At 43.5% G+C, this 27,677-nt stretch overlaps 1 long non-coding RNA gene across 2 annotated transcripts; it reads left to right on the top strand.

The window, feature by feature from the left end:
* On the top strand, positions 1 to 26,255 carry LOC306660406. 2 transcript variants are annotated; one of them, XR_013763618.1, is made up of 4 exons: positions 1 to 1,053; positions 23,531 to 23,618; positions 24,162 to 24,227; positions 24,625 to 26,255. It is a non-coding gene; the product is annotated as an uncharacterized lncRNA (long non-coding RNA). The 2 variants fall into 2 exon arrangements; XR_013763619.1 differs by lacking the exons at positions 23,531 to 23,618; positions 24,162 to 24,227; positions 24,625 to 26,255 and adding exons at positions 4,360 to 4,452; positions 5,958 to 9,174.
* Positions 26,256 to 27,677: the final 1,422 nt, after the last annotated feature.

Here is a 27,677-nt window from a genome sequence, read left to right as displayed (position 1 = left end):
CCCCTCTGGGATTCATAACATGCTTTGTTGCACCAAATTGAGTCTGATTGGGGCAAAGCCGGAAAGCACTAAGGAAAATTTGAGAAAGGTGAACAGCTTCTCATCTGGGCAAGCCTGGAAAGAGAGACTTAGTCATAGTGGCAGAGTTGTGAGAATTCACTGCAAGAACTTTTAATCAGTGTATTTTCATTTGTCTGATGATCTAACCAGATTTTGATAAACATATTCTTTGCTTTCTGGATGACCCCCTCCAGCAGAAGCACTGTTTTACTATCTCAGGACCCATGTCCATGAAGAGGGGTGAAGTGATCATGTAAAGAGCGAAGAGATGGATTTAGTATATAATAAAGCATTTGTGTCAAGCGAATGCCAAATGATATCTTAGTGCCCTGTGTGGGTAAGGGAGTAGCAGGCAGCTCAGAAGAACACTGTCAAAGCTGCTGAGGGACAGCCAGCTCCACTTCTGTGGTCTGCAAGGAACTGGGGTTCAGCAAAGCGCTGTACCATCACTCTGGAGCAGTGTGGTTACCTGGAATTTTTGGGTTTTGAAGCTCTGCTTTTCGTTTGCAGCTGGCCACCTGGCAGAAGAGACTGTGGACTGGACAGTTTGAGGAGAGGGCTGGGAAGGGGCAGAGCTGCCCAAATGGGTAATTCAAGTCCTCCTGAAGGTGCAGAGTGCTGCAGACATCAGGGGGAGAAGCTGGAGTCTCCATCAGTGCCCTTCTATTGGAGGGTGAGTGTCTCCCCTCTCAAAACCTCTGAGAACTGAGATAAGAATGACCTCCTAGCTGGGCCATTTATTCCTCCCACTCCCAGAAATAGCATGTTCACATGGTCGCTGTTGCTGCTGATCTGGAGTAGGATGAGCTTGATTTCTTCTACTTTCTAAAGCAAAGCTTTTCCAGGAGAGCTGTGATTTCACACACACAGAGAACAAAATAAAACGAACAAAAAAGCACCATTTCGGGGCACACAGTCATTATCATTGGCACCATCAGCAGCAACCCAATTGTCATCAAAAGCACGAACCTGGTGTCTCCCCAACAAGCTATGGTAAGTAGTGTGTGTGCAGTAGTGTGTGTGTGTGTGTGTGTGTGTGTGTGTGTGTGTGTGTTTCCCCTGGGAACTACACGCAAGCTGGAGAATGTTGTGTTATTAGCACACAAGGTCAAGTTGCTAACGATGAGATGACCCCTGGCTAGTATGTAATTCTGATGGACGGAAGAAAATTTGGGAAAACATCTCCCCAGAAGCCAGATGACAGCAACAGGAGGGGTAGAAGAGATCTTTCACAAGAGGAGCTATGTTGCTGCCAATGCTGCTTTGATCTATGACCACTCACTGAAGTACATAATCACTGCAAGGAAAATGGGCACAGAAGCACCAATGGAACAGGAACAGAGTCCGAGCGTCAAGCTCCTTCTCTGCTCTTAGTATGTCTAACTAGGTGTCTGTCTGGGCCTCTCATGTGTCCAAGATTTAGGAACGTTTGGTTCACACACCTGATTTCTATGTGTTTCTAAGGCCTTTGCCATGCCGCCCAGAAATGCCTGATATTTTGCCCCCAGGCCCTTCCCGGCCCTGACTCTCCCCTTGGAATAAGCACACGCAGACTCATTTCTATCCAGCGTGACTTGTCCCCAAACTCTTGTCTTTTCAGTAGTTTTTCCACTCACCTGCACCAGAAAATTAAAACAAATGATGTCATTAATGTGATCAGTATTACTATGCTTCTGAAGATTTAAGGGCTCATTGAGGGAGAAGTCACATTGCATGCCCCACCACCTTCATTTCACTAAACTTTCTTTATCTTCTGCTCCAGCATTTCTGCCCTGAATCGGTTAGGGATTACGCAGGGCGACCTTAACAGAGACCTGACTGCTGAGGCTTAACTAATAGGATATATATTTTTGGAAGTATTGTTTACATGGTGTAAATTACACACATTTTAAGCACACAGTTCAATGAATTTTGACAAATGTAATATAGTTATTTAAAATCGTTCCGTTAAACCATATATTTGTCACCCTAGAGAATTATGTTTCTTTCTTATCAATACCAACCCCTTCCCCCAGCCAACCTCTGTTCTGATTTCCCTTAGTACAGCTTAATTTTTATCTTTTTCTAGGACTGTGTATAAATGGAATATCACACAATGTAATATTTTGTTGATTCTTTTTGCTCAACATAAGGTTTGTGAGATTCAACCATGCTATAGTTCAGATCTGGAATCTCCTCCAAAGTCCCATGTATTAAAGGCTCAGTGCTAAGCTTTGTGCTATTGAAAGGTGGTGGAGATCTTTATGAGGTGGGGCCTGATGGGAATAAGTTAGGTCACTGGGGGCATGCCCTCACAGGGGATTATGGGATGCTGGTCTCTTCCCCTCTCTCTTTCCTTCCTGGTCATGAGGTAAATGAACTTCCTCTTCTCTGCACTATGGACATTTTGCATTGTTACAAGGGCAAAAGAGACAAGGACAACTGATCATGGACTGAAACCTCAAAACTGAGCCAAAATAACCCTTTTCTGTTTATGAGCTGATTACCTCAAGTGTTTTGTTGTGTTAATGCAAAGCTGACTAACACAATTCATGTTGTTGAATACATCAGTTTTATTTTCCTTTTTATTTCTGTGAAGTATAACATTGAATAAATATGCTACTATTTGTTTATTCATTTATCTATTGATGGATATTTGGACAGTTCCCAATTTTTGCCTGTTACGTATAAAGTTGTTAAAAATGCTTGCATGAATCTTTCATTTTATGTTGTCATTTTCTAGGGTAAATAATCATAAATAGAATTGCTGGGTAATAAATAGGTATATATTTAATATTATAAGAAACTGCACAAGCTCTCTCTGCTTCCTGATGATGTGAGCTGCTTCCCTCTGCCACACTCTTCCGCCATGTTGTTCTGCCTCACCTTGAGCCCAGAGGAATGCAGCCTGCTGTCTGTGGATTGAGACCTCTGAAACCGTGAGCCCTCAAATAAACTTTTCCTCCTCTAAAAAAAAGAAAGAAAGAAACTGCACAACAGTTTTTCAAAGTGGCTTCACTAATTTATACTGTAAGTGGCAGTGTACAAGAGTTCTAGTTGTTCCGTATGTTCACCAACATTTGGTATTGCCAGTTTAAAATTTTTTGCCATTCCAGTGGCTGCAAAATCTCACTGTGGTTGTAGTAATGATGTTTCTCTGGTGACTAATGATACTGAACATCTTTTCATGTGCTTACGGATCATCTCTGTAGCTCCCCTGTGACATGTTTATTAATGTCTTTCATTCATTCTTTAAAAACATTGGGCTATTTTTGCTTGTTTTATTTTTCATTTATGGCATATATTTTGTGGATATAAGTTCTTTGTCAGATGAATGGCTTATGAATATTTTCTTTCAGTTTGTGGTTCACCTTTCCACGTTCTTAATGTCTTTTGATGAGTGGAAACTTTAAGTGTTGATAAAATTCAGTAGATTGAGTTTTACTTTTATGGCCATTTCTGGGCTCTCTGTTTTGTTCTACTGATCTATTTGTCTACCCTCTTGCCAATTTTCTACACTTTTGATTCACATTTCTGACAGTTACACATTTTGTGTGCATGTGAAGTTGGGGACAATGTCCCTCCTCTCTCCACCCTTCAGGTCACCACCTTTGTAAATCTAAGTGCCCAACTCTCTCTGTGTTGTAATGCAACCTCATAGGGTTAGGCCTTCTCTTGGGTCATTTGAAACGTGACCCTTCTTCCTGTTGACAGCACCGCTAAAGGATTTCATTATGGCCCTCACATTCAACGCCCTCTCTCATGTGCAGCATTAGGACTGCAAGTGCAGCCTGCAGTTAGGGCTGCCAGGCCCAGCAAATGAAAATACATGCTGTATGAAAGAAATCCTTATACTAAAGCATTATTCATTGTTTGTCTGAAATTAAAATTTAATCAGGTGTCCCGTATTTTGCTGGCCAACTGTATTTGCAATATAAACAGCAATCTCCTACTTAGACCATTGATGACATTTGCAAATCTTGAATCTGAACAATAGTTATCTCCTTAAAACCTTACGTTAATCAATGTCTTAGAAACTCAAATCCAAAGCAAGCAGGATGGCAGATGTTTGGGTCCCAGAGATGTCCGGGAGCACAGCCTACAGCTCAGAGCCTGCCCTTTTATTTACTTCAGGACAAAGCAGAGGACCCCTGCACATTGATTGATATAAAAGTCTTTCCGGGTCTCCCAGCATGCATTTGCTGGTTTCCAGTGTGGATACTGCACTGTTTCTTGCCTGTAGTGTATATCATCCCATTTGCATGATCTGCTGTTGAGTGGTTTGTTTTGTCTCTAATGGTATCCTGTCCTTGTTCCTAGAAGACTTCAAGTTGGGTGACAGTAACAAGGAAAGAGCACAGCAGGCTTCACCTGAAACAATTTCCCATTTTGGTGGGATGAACTGAAACACAGGTGCCTCCTATCAGGGGGAGGCCTGGGGGTGGTAAAGAATCTGTTTGGATTGGTACCACTGACGTGGGCCATTGTATTAGTTTCCTAGAGTTGTCACACAGAGTACCACGAACTGGGAGGATATGTACAACAGGAATTTATTCTCACAGTTCTGGAGGTTTGCCGAGGGGAAGGTGGTAGGCCCCCAGGGCCCCATGCTCTCTCTAGTCTCTCCTAGGCTTTTCTCCTGGTTTCTGGAGTTGCCAGCCATCCTTGGCATTCTGTGACTTGCAGAGTACCATGGCAGTGTCTGCCTGTCATCACATGGCACTTTTCCAGTGCGTCTGCCTCTGTGTTTCTTCTTATAAGAACGTGAGTCATACTGGATTAAGGCCCACCCGACTCCAGGATGACCTCATCTTAACTAATTGCATTCACAAACTGTTTGCAAATAAAGTCACCGTCTAAGGTTCCAGGGTTAGAACTTGAACTTTTTTTTCAGGGACACAATTCAAATGATCGCAGCCCCTAAAACATGTCTTGGGGTTTGTAAGGTGAGCCAGGACTCAGATGTCGGGGTTATTATTCTTTAAGATTCAGGAATAAAGTGTTATTATAGGAGAAGCATTTTTTTCTGCATGTCACACTGGACTGGGTGCTTCCTTAGATGACAACTGAAGATGTCCACTGCCAGGATGACTCTCAGCTAGGGCATGCGAGCCAGCAGAATATGCGCTCCACCTCCATGAAGCTTGCCTGAGAGCCTAGCTCCAGTGGAGAGAAATAAGCTGACCCACAGAGACAGAGCAGCAGGCAGAGAATGTCCTGAAGGCATTTGGTCCCTGGTTCTGGACAAGCCTAAGAATGACTTTCCTCCAGCCATGGGTACCTGAGCTCACAAATCTTACTTTTGGCCTAAAGTCTTTTCCAATCCTAAAGTAGTAAAGTTTGGGCAGAAGGGAGGCTCCACATATGTTTGAGCAGAACCTGAGATGCTGGATTTTCTGAGACGAAGAAGGAATCTTTGGGGGTGGGGGATGAGGGTACTAGTGGTGATGGAGTCGGGGATTTGTTTCCTAAAGAGGGGAAGGTGCTAGGTCCCTAGGCCCCAGGTATTTAAAGAGAGGGTTGTGGTAGAAGATAGGCCAAGTGAAGTGACCCAGAGGTTGGGAAAGAGGAAGTGTCCACACAGGGTGCTATGCCACAGCTGTCAGGGCTTCCTCCTGCATGGTACCAGGAAATGACCAAGTGAGGCAATGTTGCAACTTCTGGTCCTCCCTAGTGGCACAGCCACCACCCTGCAGGTAGAAAGCTGCGGCCACCCAGTGCTGGTGTGGGTGAGTTTGGTCTGGGGAAGGCTGAAGAGGCGCCAGTTACCTAGAAAGGCACAGGCATTGTTTCCCATGATCGGGGCACAGGAGAGGAAGGGGTCACTGCTCTGGTAAAGACCAGGCTGAGGCGGCACTGGCTCCAGCCATGGGGTAGCTCTGCATTTCCTGACTCTTCACCCTCATGTCCCATTACAGAGCTCTGTGGAAGGAGGAGCCCTGACCCAGCTGATCCTGCAAGAACTGCGCAGAGCTTGCTTCGTTGTGAACCAGGCTTCCAACAACTCTAGAAGGCCAACAGAAACAAAGCGCTCACATTCAACTACTACGCTCCCTGGCATACACAGGAGAATCCACAAATTTCTGAACTGGGGAAGTCACTAAATACACTGGGAAGCCTTGGGAACATACGAGCTCTTGGTGCTGGTGTATATGTGAGCATGGTGTATATGTGTATGATGGACGTCGTGGGTGTTGGATGTGTGTGTGCTGTGTGTGTTGGACGTGTGTATTGGAGATATGTTGTGTGGGTATTGGGAGCAGTGTGTGTCAAGGGTATGAATGTTTGAGTGTTTGATGGGGGTGTGCTGTGTGTTAAGTGTGTGCATATGTGTGTGCACCTTCTACCATGCTTCATGCAATTCTGACCTGGTTCCCAAGGCCGTGTGCAGTTGTTCTAAGAGCCACGGTTCTCAGAAGCAGCTGGAGTAATCCCAGGATTGATTTCCAACTCACCTTCTTCTGAACCAAGTTTCTTCTAAAATTTTGTTCCTTAAATTATAAAGTCAGACTCCTAGAAAACAGCTACAGTATTCTTTTTTGCCTTGCATTAAATAACTGGTCTCTGGAAGGTGCTCAGTGGTGCTAACTCCCAGCCCTGGCTCTTCAAAGCAGGCAGGCTAAGTAAGCACGGGGGAAGTGACAGATGTGCTGACCTTCAGGGATAAGGCCTGGGCTGGGTGTTCAGAGTCACATGGAGCTCAGGCCATCTCCTTGTACCTTGTAGGGAGGAGCCAGTCGATCCTTTCTGATCTCTCCTGAGAAAGACACCCGGATAGGGAAGAGTGACCTCTCCTTCCTCACTAAGGTGATCCAGGAGTGAAGGGGGCAGGGACGAGAGGAGGAGTAAGTGTGGGGTGACATCCATTTGGATGGGAACCAGTGATTTCATCATTGCTCAGGGCAAATGATCCATTTTGGGAGGTATCATCCATTCTTTCTGGCTCTCCCTGACTGCCCCTGGCTCCTGCTCAAGAGGCAGCCACCTGGCCACAGAGCTTGGTGTGAGGGTTTCTGCCAGGCTGCTGGCTGCCCCTGAGCTAATGCAGCTCTCCCTGTGCCGATTTCCAGCCTGCTGGTGGATGCTTCAAAGGGGAGGAGATCCTGGGTTTTGGAAATATTGGTAGGTGGTTCTTTTGGGCCTTTGGGGTTCTGAGAAAGACTCATTTCCCCCAAGCTTGCCAATGGGCCTTGGGCACTTGGAGGGATGTGTCTGCTTAGCTCTGGTCATTGGTTCCTGGTAGGAAACTCAGGGCTTGCTGAAGTATTCTTTGTACTTTGTGGGCAACTCCATTGCTGGCATCCATCTTATAACTCACTGGAGGATTGTGCTGAACTCTCCTCTGGAGCTTGAGTCAAGGTCATGAAGGACTAGTTGGACAGTTGTTTCTTACCTGGTCCTGATGCATCGCAACCTATAGAAAGACTATCTTCTTCCTTGGGTTTGTCACCTTGCTCCTGTTCCAGGTTGACATGTGACCTTGGACCCTTGGCCTCAGCCCCATGGCTATCCATAAAACAAGTAGGTTTCACTGGCTTCGGAGTCTGACACATCTGAATTTGAGTACCACTTTAGCTTTCTGTGTGACTGCGGCCACGTCGTGGGGCTCTTTGAGCTTCACTCTCCTCATCTGTAAAAAGGATGATTGTAATAGCACCTTGTCACTGGTTTATTAGTGCAGTAGATGAGACTTTGGATACAAAGCACTTGATACACTGCCTGGTACACTTACTGTGCTTGGCATATATTAGTTTTATTATTAGTCTATGACTCTGTGGGTATAGTTCTGCCATATTGCACTGGTCAAGATGAAGGTGGGGAGCATCTTTTGGGGTTTTCCTTGGGGGCCCAGGATATGTCCAGGTCCATTCCTGCTTTCTCCCAGGTCTGAACATCTTTCTGTTGGTACCACGCAGGGGAAGGTGATTGCAACCTCTGAAGCCCATGGCTTGGGGAGGGTGGCAGTGTGGGACAGTGTGGGAGTGACCCAGGCTGCCACCGCTCCCCTGCCCTCATGGCTCCTCCAAGGTTGAGCCCCTGTGAGTCTACCCTTGTGTTGTGAAGGGCCTTCCCATTAGGAGGTGTTCAGATGTCTAGGATATTTTGAAAAGTCCCTCATTGACATTCCTTCTATCACATATTAGCATCCCCTTGGATTATTGGGGCTTTCAAAGAAATTTATGTTCAAGCAAATGGCCTATTGACCTCTAGAGAGATCCCTTTCTGGTCACAAAATCCAGCATCTAAAGTGGTTGGAAACACCACACACACACACACACACACACACACACACACACACACGAGACTTAGTCAGAGTCAAATTTAAGAATGTCAGTTCTAAATAGCCTGATAAGACGTCGTGCAATCTGAATTTGGGGCAACATCTGTCTACCCTGCTGCTGAGGCTGGAGTCCCCTTCAGAAATGAACTGTTCAAGGGGTTTGAGTAACTGGGCATGGTAGAGGGTGATTGTGGACACCATATACTAAGAGACCCTCAAGGGGTCAGGGGAATCTCACATGGAAATGCCTGCTCTTTTGCCTGACTTGGAGGCTAAGGTTTTATAATTATTATTATTATTATTATTTTGCTTCTCAACTTCTTGAACAGATAGAATTGAACCGATCAACCTGTGGTTGACTTGGGTTTTTAATCAAGAGCACAGCCTGACCCTGGTCCAGCTGCACCCTTCTCCTCCCTACCATCCCTGCACCCAGGCCTTGATTTACTCTCACCTGCCAATCCCTGCAGCCACCAAGGAACACTTGGCCCCACACTACTCGTGCCAACTCTTTCTTCTCGGTAACAATTGGATTCTGTGCGTCTCAAGAGTCTGCAGGCAGTGGTTCTCAAACTTGGATGCACACTAATCACCTGAGCAATTTAAAAAACAAGGCTGCCTGAATCTCCCTCCTAGACATGCCGATTTACAGTGTATGATGTGCAACCTGGGCATGAGAAATTTTAATAGCTCCCTGGGTGATTCCAATGTGCAACAAAGTTAGAGAACCATAAATTCAAAACCTTATTCCAGCATGTGGGCTCCATGGAACAATAGTATCAGCTTATCAGAAATGAAGATCTGTCCCTCACTTAGGCTTCCTGAATCACGATCTGGTTCTTATCAAGATTGCTATATTAAAAAAAAAAAAAAAAAGATTGCTATATTATTTTTAAAAGCATTTTACAATTTTTATTCCTTTTTAAAAAAGATTCCTAAGTTATCTGCTTGCAAGTTAAGGCCTGAAAACTATTGTTCTAAGATACTGGTTTGGTGGTGGTTGTGGGGGTGTGGGGTGGGGAAACAATCTAATTTACCTCTTTAGCATCCATAAGTTCCTTAGTTGTTGCCTGAAGTCTCAGGTGAAACACCTTCCCTTGTGCAATCAGTGACAGCCCGTGAATGTTTAGCAGGCTGGATGTTAAAGGAACACCAGCGGTGAAGGCCCTCACTCTGACACCAACTGTGAGTTCCAGGGCTCCCCAATCTACCCTCAGCTCTGATAATTTACTGGAAAGACTCACAGAACTCACTGGAAGCTGTTACACCATTGCCATGGTCTCTTAAAGGGAGAAAAACATGGACGCAGCCGAAGGAAAAAGCAGAGGCCAGAGGCCTGGAAAGTACCAAACCCAGAGTTTCTGTGGTCCGCTCCCCAGGGAGACATGGCTGCTACTTCCTTGGATCCATGCACATCCCGGGACAGCAGAATCTCCTCTGCCTCAGATGAATTTGCATCCTGAGAAGCCCATCACAAACTGAAAATACATTTCATCTATGGAACCTACCACACGTCCTAGCTTAGCCCTGCAGCCCACTGTAAAAGGTTGCTTCTTTCCCCTGGTGATGGTGGGGCTGTCTGGAAGCTGTGGTTGCCGCTGCTAACATTGTGATCCTGGACACATGGCGCTAGCCTGAGAAAATAATGCAAAATTCCAAGTATGATTCCTACTGAATGAATATCACTTTTGCAATATTGTAAAGTCGAAAGTTATAAGTAGAACCATCGTAATTTGGAGATCATCTGTATTGCTTACAGGGGAAGCTCCCTTGAGCTTTTGATGTTCAGTCTTTACTGGGGCTCCATCATGGGAAACTGACTCACTACTATGTGGCTGATCTTCAGTATGACATACCTGTCCCAAAGTCTCTACTCTAAATCACAAAGGTAGATTCTCCAGCCTGACCTAACGGCCAAGCAAATACAGGCATCCCACCTGGCAGGCCATTCCAAAGGCTCAGAGATGGCTTCTCTGAAGCTCAGGGGAAAAGCCAGACTTTTTTATTGTTCTTCTCCCCAGGTCTCTGACCAGCCTTGCCCCTTCCTCCATTTTCCCTCCCTCCCAAACCTTTCACTGTGTCCTCTGGAACATTCATCCTGTGAACCACAAGCTCTTATGTGCCTCAGCTCTTTCTCAGAACACACCCCTCACCTCTTGCTGTTGCTGGAACCTGGCATCTCTGCACCCTTCTCAAACGAGACCTTTAATTCTCTGTAGCCCATGACCTAGGATCAAAAGGAGGGGTCCACACTGGGGGTCAGGTCACCTCAGGTTGTGGGATGAGGCAGCTCTGCCTTCCCAATGTGGCTTCCTGATCATGCATCCTCCATCCTGCTGGAAAACCCTTGACCTCTGAGGCCATGAGAGCCTTCTCCTGCTAGGTTCACGCCATCCACAGTGTGGACTGTCCCTGCCCCAGGTCCATGGAACACGTGAGCGTGTGCCTCACAGTCCTGCCTTGGTCCAGACTCCTGCCCTCATCCTGAGGGACGGCAGCATCTTTTGGACGTCGTGGCCTATGCAGCTTTATTTTTGTGCTCAGGCTGCTTAAATTAAAAGGAGCTCTCTCACTGTCACATTGCCATTTCTTACTGCGGCCATTGTTTCTACTTCTGGTTGTCCCTTCCTCTGTTGGTGCGGTGACGGCTGTGGTAAAACCTTACAGGCTTAGGGTCACATGACCAGGGTCTGAGGCTTGTCTCTGTTGTTAGCTAGTTTGTGCGATGGTGGGAAATATACCTACACTTTTCAAGCTCAAAATCACTCATCCCTCTTTGTGGTGACAATGGAGGTTGACATTTTTTTTTTCATAAAATTAAGGGTTATGGTGGAGGTGAGGTGCTCAGGACAGTATATGGTACACAGAGAACACTTAATAAATGTTGGCAATTATTGCTATGGTTAGAACTTGAGCTTTACCATATGTTGTGTGACCTCCTTCAGTATCTTAATCTATAAGATGGGGACAATGATACCCTCTTCCCAAGGTTGTTGTGAAGATTAAAGTAATGTGTATAAGATGGCTTGAATTTAGTTTCATTTAACAACTGTTCCCATATCCTTGGTCTCATTTCAACTACTCTCTTGCTTATTATCCGCTGCCGGTATAGACTTCAGATCACTAGGCTTGTTAAAGTTATTTATAAAATGACCAGTCTCTTCAGGGCATATCCAAGAGTCAAATGCTGTTTAACGAATAGTCTGAGCTAAACCTGCTTTGATTGCTTGGGGTCATCTTTTGTGATGACACAGTTGGTTGTTCATTCTAGATAAGTGCGGTTAAGGACAAGTTCCAGAGGAGCGCAGTGACATTGGGGATGCTCAGGGATGCTCTGGTGATAAACTTGCATCATATCTAATTTGTGAGTGTGATTCAAACACAGCCTGAGAACAATAGGACTGAGGTTCAAATGCTTTGTTTTCCTTTTGTGTGAGGATACTTCGGATGTGTGTGGTTGCGTTTGGAAAATGTGATTGACTTTTATATTCTAATTTTGCAATATTATATACTCTTGGATGCTATAGATTACTTAAACTCCCTGGCTGCCTAAAAAAAGATCTGTTAGGTGGTTCTCAACAAGCTTCATATACAAGGTAAATTGTATTATCTTTCATGATATGTGAGAACATCTGCTTTTCTTTTAATGCAGCAAACATATAAGGGTCTCTTGGGATATCTTTTAAATCAACTTAATATAATATTCGGGAAGGATAAGTAAAATATAATCACAGGCATAAAGGACTGTGAACATTTCATATTAATAACATTGGAACCTTATGTTTAATGCAGTGCTAAAAGTTGACAATTAAACAAGTAGGAGTCAGGAAATTCAATTAAAATGATCACAGCAATATGAATTCAGCCACATCCTGTATTAGTTATGAAATCCATTTAACACAGCAAACAGTAATGTCTTCAGCTAGTTTATTTGAAAGGAAAACAGGAACAAAACACTTTAATGCTATATATACTCTGCTAATGTGGTCAGGCTAATTTGCTGGGGGGAAAAAGTAACTTTTGAATATTGGAATGCACAGTCATTTCATATGAGTATTCTGTCCCCTTGCTTGTTGCATAATTTCTGTCAATGAAAGGAAGAACAGTCAAGCAGCTCCTCTTCTCCCTTCTCATGCCTAAGAGAATGGCTCCTCCGTGCCCTGGCACATCATCCTGGGAGCACAACAGCTGTTCTCATTTTTCTCTTCCCTTCTCTGTGGGCATAGATGCTCTTGTTGCAGGGCTTGGAATCCAGTCCCAAGGTGGGTGTGGATTCTGCACCTTTCATCTAGAGCTGCAATGCCCCGACCCCACGCACTGGGCAAGGGAAGCCTAGTTTGTAATTTGGTTTGCCAGTCATGGCACAGGGTTCGTGAATCGTCATTGATTCCATCCCAGGCATCTTCCTTCTGCTAGCCCGACACACCTCGTGCTTCCTCTCCTGTTGGGAGGCCATAGGAGATGGGCATTCATTTTTCATGTCATACAACTGCATCGAGTCCAATTTTGCCATGTCACAATGGCACTGCTGAATGGTGTGGGGGCGGGGCCGCAGGGCTTATTCACTCAAGAATATCCAAAGTCAACCAAGACTGAGAACTTCAACCACACACCCAAACACCCTGACCAAGTACTGGGAGAATGATGATAGTGAAAGGGTCCTGAAGGGACTTCTCAGGGAGTGGCACCTAGATTCATTCAGTTGTGTAAGTCAGAAATCTGACAGTCCTTCTGTTTTTGGGAGTCCACTATTTGGGGACAGCCCTCAAATCCACCAACTTCTACCTCATGCCATTGTCACCACCCAAGCCTTCTCTACCATCTTTTCTCCATGGACCTCTGGCATGGGACTCCAGCTGCTCTCCCTGTTTCCCTCCAATATGTGCAGCCAGAGCTACCTCCTAAGACGCAAATTCCGTTGCGAGACTGTTCCTCCTAAAGTCTTCAAGTGGCTTCTCCTTGCCCCGGATCATTTGGAAAGTCCTCAGTGGGACTGGCAAGGCCCTTTGTGATGTGGTTCCCTAAGCTCCTTCCACACCACATTTTCAATCTCTTTTCTAGCTAAATGGAAAATTTTTCAGTTCCTCAAATGCATCATGAGTTTCTTTTTGTTCAAGATCTTTGAATATATTATTTCCTCTTTCCTCATGTCTTTACCAAGATACCATATCCTTTGGGTAGATTTTCCTGTGATCCTGTGTGAGAAAGACTGCCATAACTGACTATTCAATATCTTTTCCCCATTCATCTCAGACTCTATTTGAGCCAGTAATGTGTCTGACGGAAAGACTCTATTTCTGGTTTCCTCTGCAGTGAGGAATAGCCATGCAACAACATTCCGACCAATGAGAAATGAAAGTTCAAAAGTGGTCTTTAATCTTTCTCTTTCATGCTTCCTAAATGCAGAGCTGATTGCAGATACTCCAGAAACCATCTAAGACAATCAGGTTATATTAAAATGGAAGACATACCTTATTATGGCAGGAGAAGAAAGAAGTCAACTGGGTCCTTGTTGATCTTGGGGTTGACACACCAACGCTGTTTTGCTTATCACTGGAGTTCCTTTACATGAGAGAAAATAAACTCTCATTTAATGACTTAAATGTCTAAGTGTTTAAGTCATTGCTATTTCTTGGTTTTTGCTTATATGCAAATGATTGAAACCTAACTGGTATTAACACTGACTGGGTTTATTGCTTAAGATAAAACCAGTGCATAGCACATGGTATATATCCTTGTTGAATGAGTGAATAAATAAAAGAACACAGAAGATATAAAATTTTTAGTTTTCCTGTTTAATGTCATCTGATTCTCTTTAGGGACTGGGTTTATAGAACTGTATCTAATCCATGATTCTTTTAATAGATCAGTGGGAGATGTTGGATCACTTCTAACTAATTACTTGGAACTTTTTGTGTGTGTGTGTGTGGTGCTGGGTATTGAACCCAGGGCCTTGTGCATGCAAGGCAAGCACTCTACCGACTGAGCTATATCCCCAGCCTTACTTGGGACTCTTCTAATCATACATGTTTAAAAATAGTTGCCATGTTGAAGATTCTATAAGATTATGATTTGTTTCAGATCCAATGACTCATTGCTAAGAGATAAAAGAAGTACAATATGTAGACAGAGTAATGTGTAATAAATGATTGTAAAGGGTAGGGTATATAATCCATGTCTAGATTTTTTTATTTTTTATTTTTTGGTATGTGGATGTCTGTTTTTGCACCATTTGTTGAAAAGATTATTTTGGCACAATTGTATTGTTTTTGCTTCTTTGTCACTGATCTATTGACTGTAATAACATATTAGTTTATTTATAGGCTCTCTTTCCCACTGATCTATGTTCTTTTGTTAATATCAGATTGTTTTGATTTCTCTTTTTTGTAATTCCTAAAGAAGTGTCAGTCCTGTTACTTGGCCCTTCTCTTTCAATATTATTGGCTCTTCTAAGTCTTTTGCTTCTCCACATAAACTTTAGAATCAGTTTGTTGATATTCACAAAATGACTTGCTTGGATTTGATTGGTATGGCATTGAATCTAAAGTTTAAGTTGTAAAGAACTGACATCCTGACAATATGGAATCTTCCTATTGATGAACATGGGATATCTTTTCTTTGATTTCTTTCATTAGAGTTTTTTAGTTTTCCTGTCTAGATCTTGTACATATTTGGTTAGATTTAGGACTACACATTTTCATTGAAAATGTAAATGGCACTGTGATTTTAATTTTAAAGTTCAGTTGCTCATTGTTGGTATATAGGAAAGTAATTTTTTTTGTATAATAAACCTATATCCTGCAACCTTGCTATGATCGTTTGCTAATTTCAAGAGTTATTATTGATTCTTTCAGATTTTCCATGTAGATGATCATGTCATTTGTGAAAAAAGACAATTTTGTCCCTTCATTCCAAATTTGTATATCTTTTATTTCCTTTTCTTATCTTATTCTTTATCTAGAAGTTTTCAGTACAATGTTAAAAAGAAGTTGTTTGGGAGACTTCTTGGCCTCATTCGGTATTTTAGTGGGAAAGCTTTGGGTTCTTACCATGAAGTAGGTTATAACTGTAGACTTTTTTTGATGCTCTTTATCAACTTGAGGAAATTTTCCTCTATTTTTAGTTTGCTGAGAATATGTTGGTAATTGAAAATGCCTATATTTCATATCAGCAAATTGAGAGGGGAGCAGAACCCATAAAAGGTGAAAGCTAGACTAGAAAAAAGGCTTAATTCCACTATTTGCTTTGTCAAGTTAGTGTAGTTATTTTTTATCTTGGCAAAGTGGACTGAATAAGATAATGCATTTAGAGTGCTTAGCATGGTTTTAGGCAGAAACTCAATAAATGTTATCTACTACCATTCATTCTTGGGTGGGGTTCCTCTTCCAGTATATACTGCCCAGTATTCTAGGATTCAGGTTCAAAATATGACCATTCCATTTAATTGGAATAGTTGGTCCCTATACATTTTGCTTGAGGTTAAGTTACAAGGTGACCCAAATTCATGAAGACATTTCTCCAAGTTCCTAACAGAATCAGGCAAATTCCTGTCTTTTAATTGATTGCTCATTATTTGAACTCATTTGTGTTTAATGCCATCTTTTTGATGACTTTATTTTTTTCTTGTCACCTTCCTTCTTTTGGGATAGTAGCCCAACTTCATATTGGGTGGCTTCTAGACAAAGATAGAAGATGATCTGAGATGAGGAGCAACTTATAGCCATTTCATTGTTTTTTTCCCCTTCCTTACAGGTGAAATTTATTTATTGTTTGGACCAGGACATCTGATTACCTTAGAATCATGATGGGTGATCATACCAGGTAACTACTTAAAACAGAAACCAAAGTAAGCAGAAGAACAAGGTTGTACAGTAAGATATGAGTACACGTGGTTTGACCCCATAGGCAACATTGCTGGTCTTCTGTGTAGGAAAAAAGTTAACAGAGCTTTCCCTCATCTGATCTTTCTCCCTCCCTCCCTCCCTTCTTTCCTCCCTCCCTCCTTCCATCCCTCCCCCTCCCTCCCTCCTTTCTCTCTCTCTCTTTCTTTCTTTCTACCAAGGATTGGACCCAGGGACACTTAACCACTCAGCTACTTTCCCAGATCTTTTTATTTTTTATATTTATTTTGAGGCAGGATCTTGCTAAGTTGCTTAGGGCCGCCTTAAGTTGTTGAGGCTGATTTTGAACTTGGAATTTTCCTGCCTCAACCTTCCAAGTCACTGGGATTACAGGGATGCACCACCACACCTGGTCTCACCTAATATTTCTTCACTAATGCAAGGCCAGGAGATCTTATATCCCATAGATTACACAATGTAGTTAATATAAATTCCTTTGTTGAACCTTTATTAAATAAAGTGATTCATATTTCTGTGCAATTTACTAGAACCTGTAGGTGAATAATACTTCTGAGCTGACTACACATCAAATTTTTTTTGAAAAGCTCTTTAAAAGTCAATTTTATTAAGGTATAATTTACATACAATAAAATGTGCCCATTTAAAGTATATAGTTTGATAAGTTTTGACAAATGCGTACTTCCATATAATCATTAGCAGAATAAGGATATAGAACATTTCTATCACTCCAAAGGAGGTTCTCTCCTGCCCATACCCAGTCAAAACCCAGCCCCAGATTCAGGCAACTCTTGATCTGTTTTCTGTCACTATAGATTGTATTTATCTTTTCTAGAGGTTCATGCAAATAGAATCATGTCACATGCCTCACTTTATCTGTCTTTTTTGTTCAGCATAATGGCTTTGAGATTCATCTATGTCGTAAGCATCAGTAGTTTATTCCTTTTCATTACTGAATAATTCCATTGTAAGCATATATCACGATTTGTTTATTCATTCACCTGTTGATGGACATTTGGGTCATTTCTATTGTTGGGCTATTTTGAACAGATGGCTACAAACATTACAGTACAGGTCTTTGTGTGGACATGGGATGGATTTGTATCTTTCTCTCTCTCTCTCTCTCTCTCTCACATACACACACACACACACGCACACACACATACACAAATCTGAGGCCTGGCTATGCTATGAAATTTCTCAGGGATCTGGTGGTCTGGGTCATGGCAAATTATTCATCCCAAGATGAAAGACAAGGTTTTGTTTCTGATTCTCCTGCCACATAGAAAAAAGCCTAGTGCATAGTAGACTTATTTGGATTTTGGAGCCAGCATGTAGCTAATTTGAGCATTCTGTTCCCATTCACTTACTGAGTAACCTATGAAACTTCCAGTTTTGAGTGAGACCCCAGAACAATGAAGTCTCTGTGTACAAGTTCAGGCTACTGTGCAAACTGCTCTGTGACTTAGGCCTTAAGACCCAACTGATATAACAGACTTGAAGCTTCAGGGATAGATAGGATGCTGCTCAGAGCCGTCGGCAGGCCTTTCTAACCCCCAAGGATCTTGGAGCAGAGAGGTACCATCCTCTGAAGATAAATATTCTCTTTCTGAGAAACACCTGGCCCACTATTAATCATAAACACTGAATGCATCACAGTGGGCCACCACGTTTTGTGACCTGAGCTGTCCATCATGAACCAGCATCATCTGACTCAAGTCAGAAAGTTGGGTGCACGCAGCAGCATTTCATCATCAAAGGGACTCAAGTAGGTCCTGCAGGAAAAAATACATTGCAAGAGCAAGTGGCACGTGCCATTCTCCAGCGCTGTTGCCAAGTCGACTGCTCCTTCTCCGTCCGCCTCAGCCCCATGGGCAGTTTCCAATAACTAGTTGACTAAGGAAGAAAAAAAATTGGACTGTGTTTCCCTGGTCTCTGCACATTGGCTGGCACTGCCAAAATGGACAGTTGCAGCACTACAGGTCCACTCTGGGGTGCCCCCGAAGGACAGCAGTGAAGGAAAATCCCCTCAGAACTCTGAGCAGTACCAAAAGTGTTCATTTTGCCTAGAAGAAAAGTTGGTCATAAATACAGACTAAATAACTGACAGTGGCTAATAATTTAGCCTGATGGTTAGAACTCAGAATGGACGAGATTGGAAAACCAGTGATTAGGAGTCTGGGGAAGAGACATGGATAGAATCATCTGCACAACGAAATGTGAGACTATATATTGCGTATGAATGCTCACCATAAAACAGCTGCAGTAGGGAAAGATCCTAATACTCAGGCAGCCGAGATTATCCATCCTGACATCATCAGCCAGCCTCTTTCCTCAGTCATCTTGGCTCTTGTCCAATGCGCTAACAAATAACGGCCACGAGGGCAGGGCCACGTGTGGACGCAGCCACATGGATTTTTACCCATCAAGGCTAATTTGGCTCAAACTGTTGCTGAGCGCTCAACCTGCCAAGAGAAGACATCTACACCAACATGGCCCTGTTCCTGGGGTTGGGGGGTGATTAGCAAGCTGCCTGGTGGCAGGCTGATTGTATTGGAGCACTTCCATCATGGAAGATGCAGTGCTATCTTTCTTCACTGGCATAGACATTTACTCGGGGTATGGATTCGCCTTCCCTCACTAGAATGGTTCTGCCCAAGGATTTAATTTTGTTTTCCATCCATCATTGTTTCTGAGCAGAGAAGTAGCTTAACATCCAAGGAAGAACAGCAATGGCCTCATGGTCCTGGGCTTTACTGGTCTTAGAGTGAAACACGTGGCCTGATTCGAATAGTGGAATGGATTTTTAAAGGTTCAGTTATAATACATCAGGGTGGCAACACCTTGCAGACCTGGGGTTCTGTTCTCCAAGAGGCAGTGTGTGCTCTACGTCAGTGACTAACTGTGATGCAAGTTTTCCCGCACTCAGGATTCATTGGTTCAGCAATCATGGGGTAAAAAATGGGATTGGATTTTCTCACTATGGCCTCTGGTTACAGCTGTGAAGGTTTCCTACCGGTCTCTGTCACTTTCAGCTCAGCTAGTATAGAAATCTTAGTTCCTATGGGGGGAAGCTTCCATCCGGGAACACAATGCCAAGTCCCTTAAATGAACCAACAGGCGAGGAAGGGGAGTTCCTTTCCCACCTGGGGTGACTGGTCCTAATCACTAAGGGGAGGTTGGACTGCTGGTACACAGTGGAGGTGAGGGTGGGTACTCCATGTCTGGATTACTGTCAATGGACAACAACAACAACCCAATACATGCAGGACTGACAACGATTTAGACCCTTCAGGAACAAAGATTTGGGTCACCTCACCAAGGAAGGATCTTGGACCAACTGAGGAGTCAGCTGAGGGCAAAGGGACTATAGAATAAATAGGAGAAGAAGACAATTATAAGTTTTAGTCAACAATTACATAACCAGTTCTGGAAACAAAGACATTTCTTGATATAATTATGTTTGTGTATATATTAGCCATTTTTTCAATTCCTTTATTTAATTTCCCTCCTGTGTAACATGATGTGATAATTACTACTAGTTAGTGTTGTATCTCAGTATTCAAGGTACCAGCTATCAAAAAGGGAAAATGACTTGGTTACAAGCAGAATGAACATCACCCAGAGATGAATGAGTTTGGCACCCTCTTTTGGGGGAGAGGTAAGTGTTTTTCTGATGGAAGATGATTCTGCCCTTGTCTTTTCTGGAAGTTAACTTTGGTGTGGTTACAGTGGTGTACTTGGCTGGTCAGTTGACAAGTGTGGACTATGTGCCAGTTTACCAATGCTGGGTCTGTGTTTCCTGTAATTCACTTCCCTGCAAAGTTCTGGGTTAGTGTGGGACACCCGTGACATACATGAGTTCAGGAAAGAGGAAGCGAAGGAGCAGTCACCTCTCTGTGCTCAGCAGGTGTGGTGGGGCACATGGTTCTGCCACACATTATTGCTAACTTGCCAGTTCACCTGGTTGAACACTGGGGCTTCAGGTCAGTGAGTGACAGGCATGTTCCAGCCCATTCTCGTAGTTTTCTGCAGATTTCCATGGCAACTCAGCTTTGCAGGCTTCCGTCTGTTCTTACTTCCCATTCTTCATGTCCTTCTTCCTTTCCTGACAGCCTGCCCTTCAGATTTTAGGGTTTAGCACCAGCCCGCAAAAACAGCAGTCTCATTGTTAGGGATAAATCTGTGTCTCCCAGCAAGATATATTGAAGTCCTAACTCCCAGTCCTTGAGAATGTGACCTACTTTAGATCTTTTATTTTATTTATTATTTATTTTATATGCGGTGTTGAGGATCGAACCCAGGGCCTCACACATGCAGGCAAGTGCTCTACCACTCAGCCACAACTCCAGTCCATCTACTTTGGAAATAAGGTCATCGTAAAGGTAATTAATGAAGATGAGGCCATATAAGAGTAGGGTGGGCCCCTAACAGAATGTAACTGTGTCCTCGTGAAGATAGAGACAGGAGAGGAGAGTGCCACCTGACCCTGGAGGCAGAGACCTGATTCAAGGAACAGCAAGGATTATCCCCAGAAGCTAGGGAGGGGCAAGGGAGCACCTTCCTGCAGGAACCAGCCCTGCCCACACTTGGAGTTTAGATTTCTGGTCTCCAGAACTGTGAGACAGTGACTTTCTGTTGTTTGAACCATTCAACTTGTGACACTTTGTTACAGTAACCCCCAGAGACAAAAATACAAAAATTGTTTAACTAACTCCCCTAATCACATAGGTTAAATTCCTATAACAAATCCCTTCAAAGAGCCTGTATATGTAAATGTAGATATCTAACTATATATATTAAGAATATATAATATCTCCGAATGGTTCTGCTTCTTTGGTCAAACCCCAGATGATACAAGATAGGAATTTTCATTTCTTCTGAAGAAATTCCAGAGCGGAATTGCTAGGTCATATTAGTAAGTGTAACTTTTTGAGAAACCGACAAATTTTTTCCAAAGTGTTTTATTTACATGTTTCCACTTTTACATTTACCATTTTACATTCTTACCAGTAAAGGATGGGGTTCCAGTTCCTCCGCCCCTTGCTCTCCATCCTCATGGTGCTGTGTTATCTCATTGGGGGTTTAATTTGCATTTCCTTGGCCAATAATGATGGTCCATTTGTCATCTGTACATCTTCTTTTGTAAAAAGTCTTTTCAAGTCATTTATCAATTTATTTTATTTTATTTTTTGTTGTGTAGATTGAAACCAGCCAGAGTTGATGGTGCTAAGCACTGTACCACTGAGCTATATTCCCACCCCAATTAAGCAATTTTAAAAATGGAGTGGTTTACCTTGTTATCATTTACTGGAAGTAAGTTATTTATGTATTCCAGAAGTAAGTTCATTGTCAGATTTAAGTATTGCAACTATTTTTCTCCCTGCCCATGACTTGCCTTTCATTTTCTCATAGGTATCTTTTGAAGAGCAAAAGAACCTTAAATTTTGATGAAGTCTGATTCATTGAATTTCTTGTTACCTGGCTCATGCTTTTTTTTTTTTTTTTTTTTTTTTTTGTTATCTAAGAAATATTTGCTTTCTTCGTGGTCACAAAGAATTTCTCTTATGTTGTCTTCTAGAAGCTTTATATTTTTAGCTTTTAGGTTTATATTTAAGACTCGTATCTAGTTTCATTTTGTGTGTTTACTGGGAAGGGTCAAAGTTCTCTTTCTTTCCCATATGAATATGTGGTTGTTCTAGTACTTTTTGTTGAAAAGACTTGCCTTCCCCCATTGAATTATTTTGTCAAAAATGAACTGAGCAGATATGAACATCACAGCTATTTTTTTTCCCAGTGCTGACAAATGAACTCAGGGCCTTGTTCACACCAAGCATGTGCTCTATCACAGAACCACATCTCCTGCCCAAGCACCATAATGTTTTTTTTTAATGGTGAATTAGTAGGATCACCCCTTTGTCTTTGAAATGCTTTTATTAATGCATTATAGTCGTACGTAACAGTGGGTTCATTTTGACAATCACACATGCGTGGAAATTTAATTTGCTCCGTTTCAGTTCCAGTTTTTCCTCTTTCCCTTCCTTACGCCCTCCCTCTAATTCCCTTCCTCTATTTTCTACTGGTCTTCGTTCTATTTATTTACTTATTGGCTAAACAACAATTTTTTTTCATTTAAAAATTTGTTCTGATTGGTTTTACATGATAGTAGAATGCATTTTGACACATTGCACAAAAATGGAGCATAACTTCTCTTTCCTCTGTCTGTACATGGAGCTGAGTCACACCAGTAGTGTAATCATTCATGTATTTAGGGTAATAATGTCTGTCTCATTCTACGGTCCTTCCCATCTCCACGGCCCCACCCCTACCCTCACTCCCCTCTGTACAGTCCAAAGTTCCTTCACTCTCCCTATACCCTCCCCTCTACTATGGATCAGTATCCGCTTGTCAGAGTAAATATTTGGCCTTTGGTTTTGGGGAATTGACTTATTTCACTTAGCATGATGTTCTCTAGTTCCATCCATTTACCTGCAAATGTCATAATTTTATTCTTCTTTAGGGCTGAGTAATATTCCATTAGAAACACAATTTTTAATCCTATCTGAACTGAATGTCCCCAAGGCAGGTCATGCCCATTACTGATCTCTTCCTAGAGAGCCTGTAAGACAGGTGAAGCTGAGGTGCACGAGTGAATGCATGTCTAACCTTCGTTTTTATACAATAGACACTGCACATGTTATTTTCCATTCTTATGGGTCACTTGCTCAATTTTCCTACAACCTCATAAATAATACATTGTGTGCGTGTGTGTGATAGGAGAAGGAAAGGGTTTTGTAGATACTCCTTTGTTTCCTGTGTCTGTGTGAATGTCCATGGACTTGTATTAGCTTGCTTTGCAGTGCTGTGATCCCCTTATAGCTTGAGACACTAGCGCAGGGCGGTCACATCTGTAAATACCACTTTGATTTGTAAAGCATCTGCCTCCGTGCCCTGAGCACGTGTGCCATTTAGTCAACAACCCTTCGGGTTGTAGCAGATTCACTCTCAGTTTCCTCATCTGTCGAATGACGTGAGGATTCATCTCAGTTTGGTTCAATTCAGTTCAGAACCACAGGCTGTTCGTGGAAGCTCTCTGATTGTGAGCAGGGAAGGAGAAAGGACACTCAAGGCTGACTTAGTCCTCTCAAGGAGCATTCACCTGTGACTTCTGGAATAACTGGGTTCTTTCTTCGTATCACTTGTCGTTCAGATCAATATTAATTTGAATATTCTTCAAATCAACCGAAATGAAAAGAAATAGGTGTGTGCCTGGAGGCCTGGGCCGCATCTCTATGCCTCACCTGGGGTTGGTGCCTCTTCATGTGCCCTCTTTGTCACTACCTCTGTGCAGGTATGTCCTCGGCCTGATGAACACGGAGGACACCTTGAATGGGAAGTGAAAGAAAGAGAGCGCATGAGACGGCAGCATCCACCCTGAGGTGAGGGTGAAGTGAGTGTGGTCGTGGCCTGGCAGGCAGGCGGAGTGGCCTCGTGTTGCCATGGCGACGGCTGTGCCTTCACTCTAAGTGGATGAGCAGCCTCCATGTTTTTAAATAGCAGCTGGTCAGTGCCACTGCTGTCCCTGTGTTGCTGCCCCCTCTGAGTTGCTGCTTGGCCCCAGCTGTCCTGAGCTCTGTTGACAAATGGTTGTCCTTCACAGTCAAACTACTAACAGTACTCTAATTAATGAATGTGCTAATTATCCATCCCTACTCCCAGCACATTTATCTAACTAAGCTGTCACACACAGACAAGTGCAGCATATGCCTAAGTACCGAGGGTCTGGAGCAGGGGGTGGGCAGGAGAGGGGCAGGCGCCCAGCCTTGGAGCTGTGGGATATTTCTTGTCAAATTATCTTAACTAACAGCCAAGTGTCTTGGGGATATGTTATTTCCTATGATGGGTGTGTGTTTTCCATTCCTTCCTTTTGAAAAATCTCTCCTCAAGAGTGGAGAGGTCATTAATTTGCTATCCTCTGACAGGATGGCTAAGCACAGATCCAGATGGGCAGAGGGTACCAAGTTCTGGAAATGACTCCTCAGCAGCAGGTAGGGTGGCTGAAACAGCAGACATTGCAGCTAGACCTGCGTTTGGACCCCAGTTCTGCTCCTCCATACATGTGTGTCCTTGACCATGTTTCTGCAAAGGCGCAGGAGTAGGGTGGGGTGGGGGACGAATGATCCACTGTGAAGCTTTTGGCTCAGTGCCCAGCACAAGTCAGGTCTCCGGACACAGCTGCCCAGTGCTGCAGGACTTGGGTTTGCTCTGGACTGTTCCTGGCGCGCCTGGGGTAGGTGGATGCAGTGTGGGTTCAGGGCAGGGTGCAGGGCAGGGTGCGGGGCAGGCTTGGGCCTGTCTTGAGGGGGAGTCAGAGCCAGGGTAAGGCGGTGGCGCCCCTCCCCCGTGCCCCCCAAGCGCCCCTGTCTTTTCGTTCTGTCTCAGCAGCTCTCTATTGAGATGAATGGCATTCCAGAGGCTTCACCTCTGATAAGTGCTCCTCTGTCGCCGCAGCCAGAATCTTAATGTGCACACTGTAATTTAATGGCCATCTCTGGTGATTATGAACATGCTCTTACGGGTGAAGAGGACTCGTGCCACCAGCACGTGCTCTCCACTCTGCAGGTGACTCCAGGGAGCTCAGAGGGTGGCATCATTGAACCTCCAACCAGGCGCCTTCTGAAGGGGACATATTTTCCCCAGTTTGTGGGGTTTCGAAAGACTGGGGGGAAAAAGCAAGAGGCAGCCCTTCCCGGTCCCCCGCCTTCTGCGGGGATGGAAGATTCCCAGTAGCATGCAGTCTGCTTCCCTAGGAACTGCGTTTCCTGGGCGCTGGCACGTGGGGCACACATTTGCACAACATAAGCCCTCAAGTAGGATGAGGTGTGGATGAGCTTTAGAGACACCAGAGTGTAAGGTAGAGAAACTTTAAAAACTGGAAAGTTTAATCTGAGTTTGTAAGTACCCAGGAAAGCACCTCGGTAGATTTACCCAGCACTCTCTCTCCATCTCTTTAATTTAGGAACATTTCCCTCAACCATGACTGTGGGAATTAATAGGCTCTTGTTTTCCTGACATCTGGTTGGTCTCCTCAGGAATGGATACCTGGCCAGCCTGGGCCAATGGGACTGTTCTAAGAGCTTAGATGAGAGGAGTCTGCTCTTGACAGTTGGCAGAAGATCAGAGAGGTAAAACTCCTGAGATGGAGGTGGACATATTTTCCACTGTGTGGAGAACATTGTTCTGCAGAGAGATCTAAGTCTGAAGTGCTTAGAGAAGTTGTGGGGGGTGGGGTGGGGAGGAAGCATGGTTGAGAAAGTGGCAGGCAGGTAGAGGGAGAGAGCTGGGGACAGACAGAGGGAGGGAGAGGGAACTTCCTAGCTCCAAGGTCCAACTCATCTCTGCTCTTTTCAAATTTTGTTTTCTCAGTTCTTTAAATTCTTTGAGCTAAAAATTTTTCCTTCTTGCCCAAGCAATCTGGAACTGTTCTTATTACTTGCAACTGGACTACCTTTTAAGGGTACTGGCTTTTGTCACTCAGGTTGGCAAATTATTAGAAGGACTGACTCTGTATGGGAGTTCAAAGTTCTAGCTTCTGAAACCTGACCCCTGACACTTACCAAATTGCACATGCAATAAAATCTCACTAAGGTGCATACACAAATGTTACTAGTGTTGTGTTCCTAACTTAAACTTGTAATAACCCTGTGATGGTTAGTTTTATGTCAACTTCGCTTGGTTATGGCTTGCCCAGGTAGCTGTTAGACATTATTTCTGGGTGAGTCTTTGAGGGTATTTCTGGAAGAGATTAATACTTGAATCACTGGACTGAGTAAAGAAGATCTGCCCTGGTTAATGTGGGCAATCTGTTAAGGGACCAGATAGAATCAAATGTGGGAGATGTAGGAATTCCCTCCTCTCCTTGAGCTGCAATATCTGCCTTCTCCTGCCCATGGACATCAGACTCTTCTTTTGGACTCAGACCTGGTCATGTACCATTGGCGTCCCCAGTTAGCAGGCCTTTGGACTACGACTGATCTATACTATTACCATCGGCTTTCCTGGTTCTTTTTTTTTTTTTTTTTGTGGTGCTGGGAATCGAACCCACTGCCTTCTGCTTGCAAGGCAAGCACTTTACCGACTGAGCTATCTCCCCAGCCCCTTTTCCTGGTTCTTCAGGTGGCAGATTGCAGGACTTCTTGGCCTCCATAACTGTGAGAACCAATTTGTATAATAAGTCAATTTGTCTTCTTCCCATGAATCAATCAATCAATCAATCAATCAATCAATCAATCAATCAATCATCTGTATTTATTTATTCTGTCTTTCTGGAGAACCCTGACTATACTCTACAAAATGACCCAGGCACTCGGCACCCAAGAGAGTCATGACCAGTTGACATGGCTACTGGCTTCTACACATTCAAATTCTATACATTGCCTCCTCCAGTCTCTTTCATTTGAAGCTGAACTGAGGATAATCCAGGTGGCCTCTGCTGCTGTAGGTATGGGGGCATGGTCTCTTCCCCCACGTAGACTTCCCACACTGAGAGCTGCCTGATACCACCAGTAATAGTGACCAATGTTCTCTTTCAAAGTAAGGTTTTGAGCAAGGTGCCTCCTTATTAATGGCAAATAGTCAAGTCTAAGACAAAGATTGCAGGAATCTTGCAAATCCTATATAACCTCTGAGGGACTGCTGAGAAAGATGTTCTGTCAAGACTGGGAGACCCCCCAGGACCACCTAGCAGTACACTCTTGCCCTTTCTATGACAATGGAGTCTACTCTCACTATTAAGTTGTAAAGAATTCAGGGAAGGTGTTTATATAGTTGCCTCAGAAAAGCCAGTTGCAGTGTTCAACAATCCTTGTTTGAAAGTTTTCTTTAGGGGTTCTCTTCTTTTTTTTCTTTTTTGGTGAAGGGAGTACACGGGATTGAACCCAGGGGTGCTTAACCACTGAGCCACATCCTCAGCCCTTTTTTTATTTTTATTTTGAGACAGGGTCTTGCTAAGTTGCTAAAGACTTGCTAAGTTGCTGAGGCTGGCTTTGAACTTGCGACCCTCTTGCTTCAGCCTCCTGAGCCACTGGGATTACAGCCGTGCACCACTACGCCCAGCTGGTAACTCCATTTCTGACCCTTACTTTAGTTCAGTTTTAATCTTTGGCTTAATTCTTTAATTCCTTTTATCACCATCATCATCGTCACCATTGTCACCAACACCACCATCATCACCATGACGATCATCATCATGTCACCATCATCATCATTGTGCAGGAATGGAGACATCAGCTATCGCACACTCATCACCAAGCATTTATTGATTATCCAAGTCTCTGTGGATGTTCCTCTGAGTCCTAATGTAGTAAGGGTCACTCGGTCCTGCTGCCCCTCAGGAATTTAAGGGAACAAAGATAGTATTCAGGGCACCTGTCTTCCTGGTGCTGTATACATAAAATATTTTTTTTTCCGTTTACCTTCTCCTCTTTCTCTTTGCCAAT

The sequence above is a fragment of the Sciurus vulgaris genome, assembly GCF_902686455.1.
Source record: "Sciurus vulgaris genome assembly, chromosome: 4".
NCBI classification, from domain to species: domain Eukaryota; kingdom Metazoa; phylum Chordata; class Mammalia; order Rodentia; family Sciuridae; genus Sciurus; species Sciurus vulgaris.
This window is presented reverse-complemented; position numbering and strand designations above follow the sequence as displayed.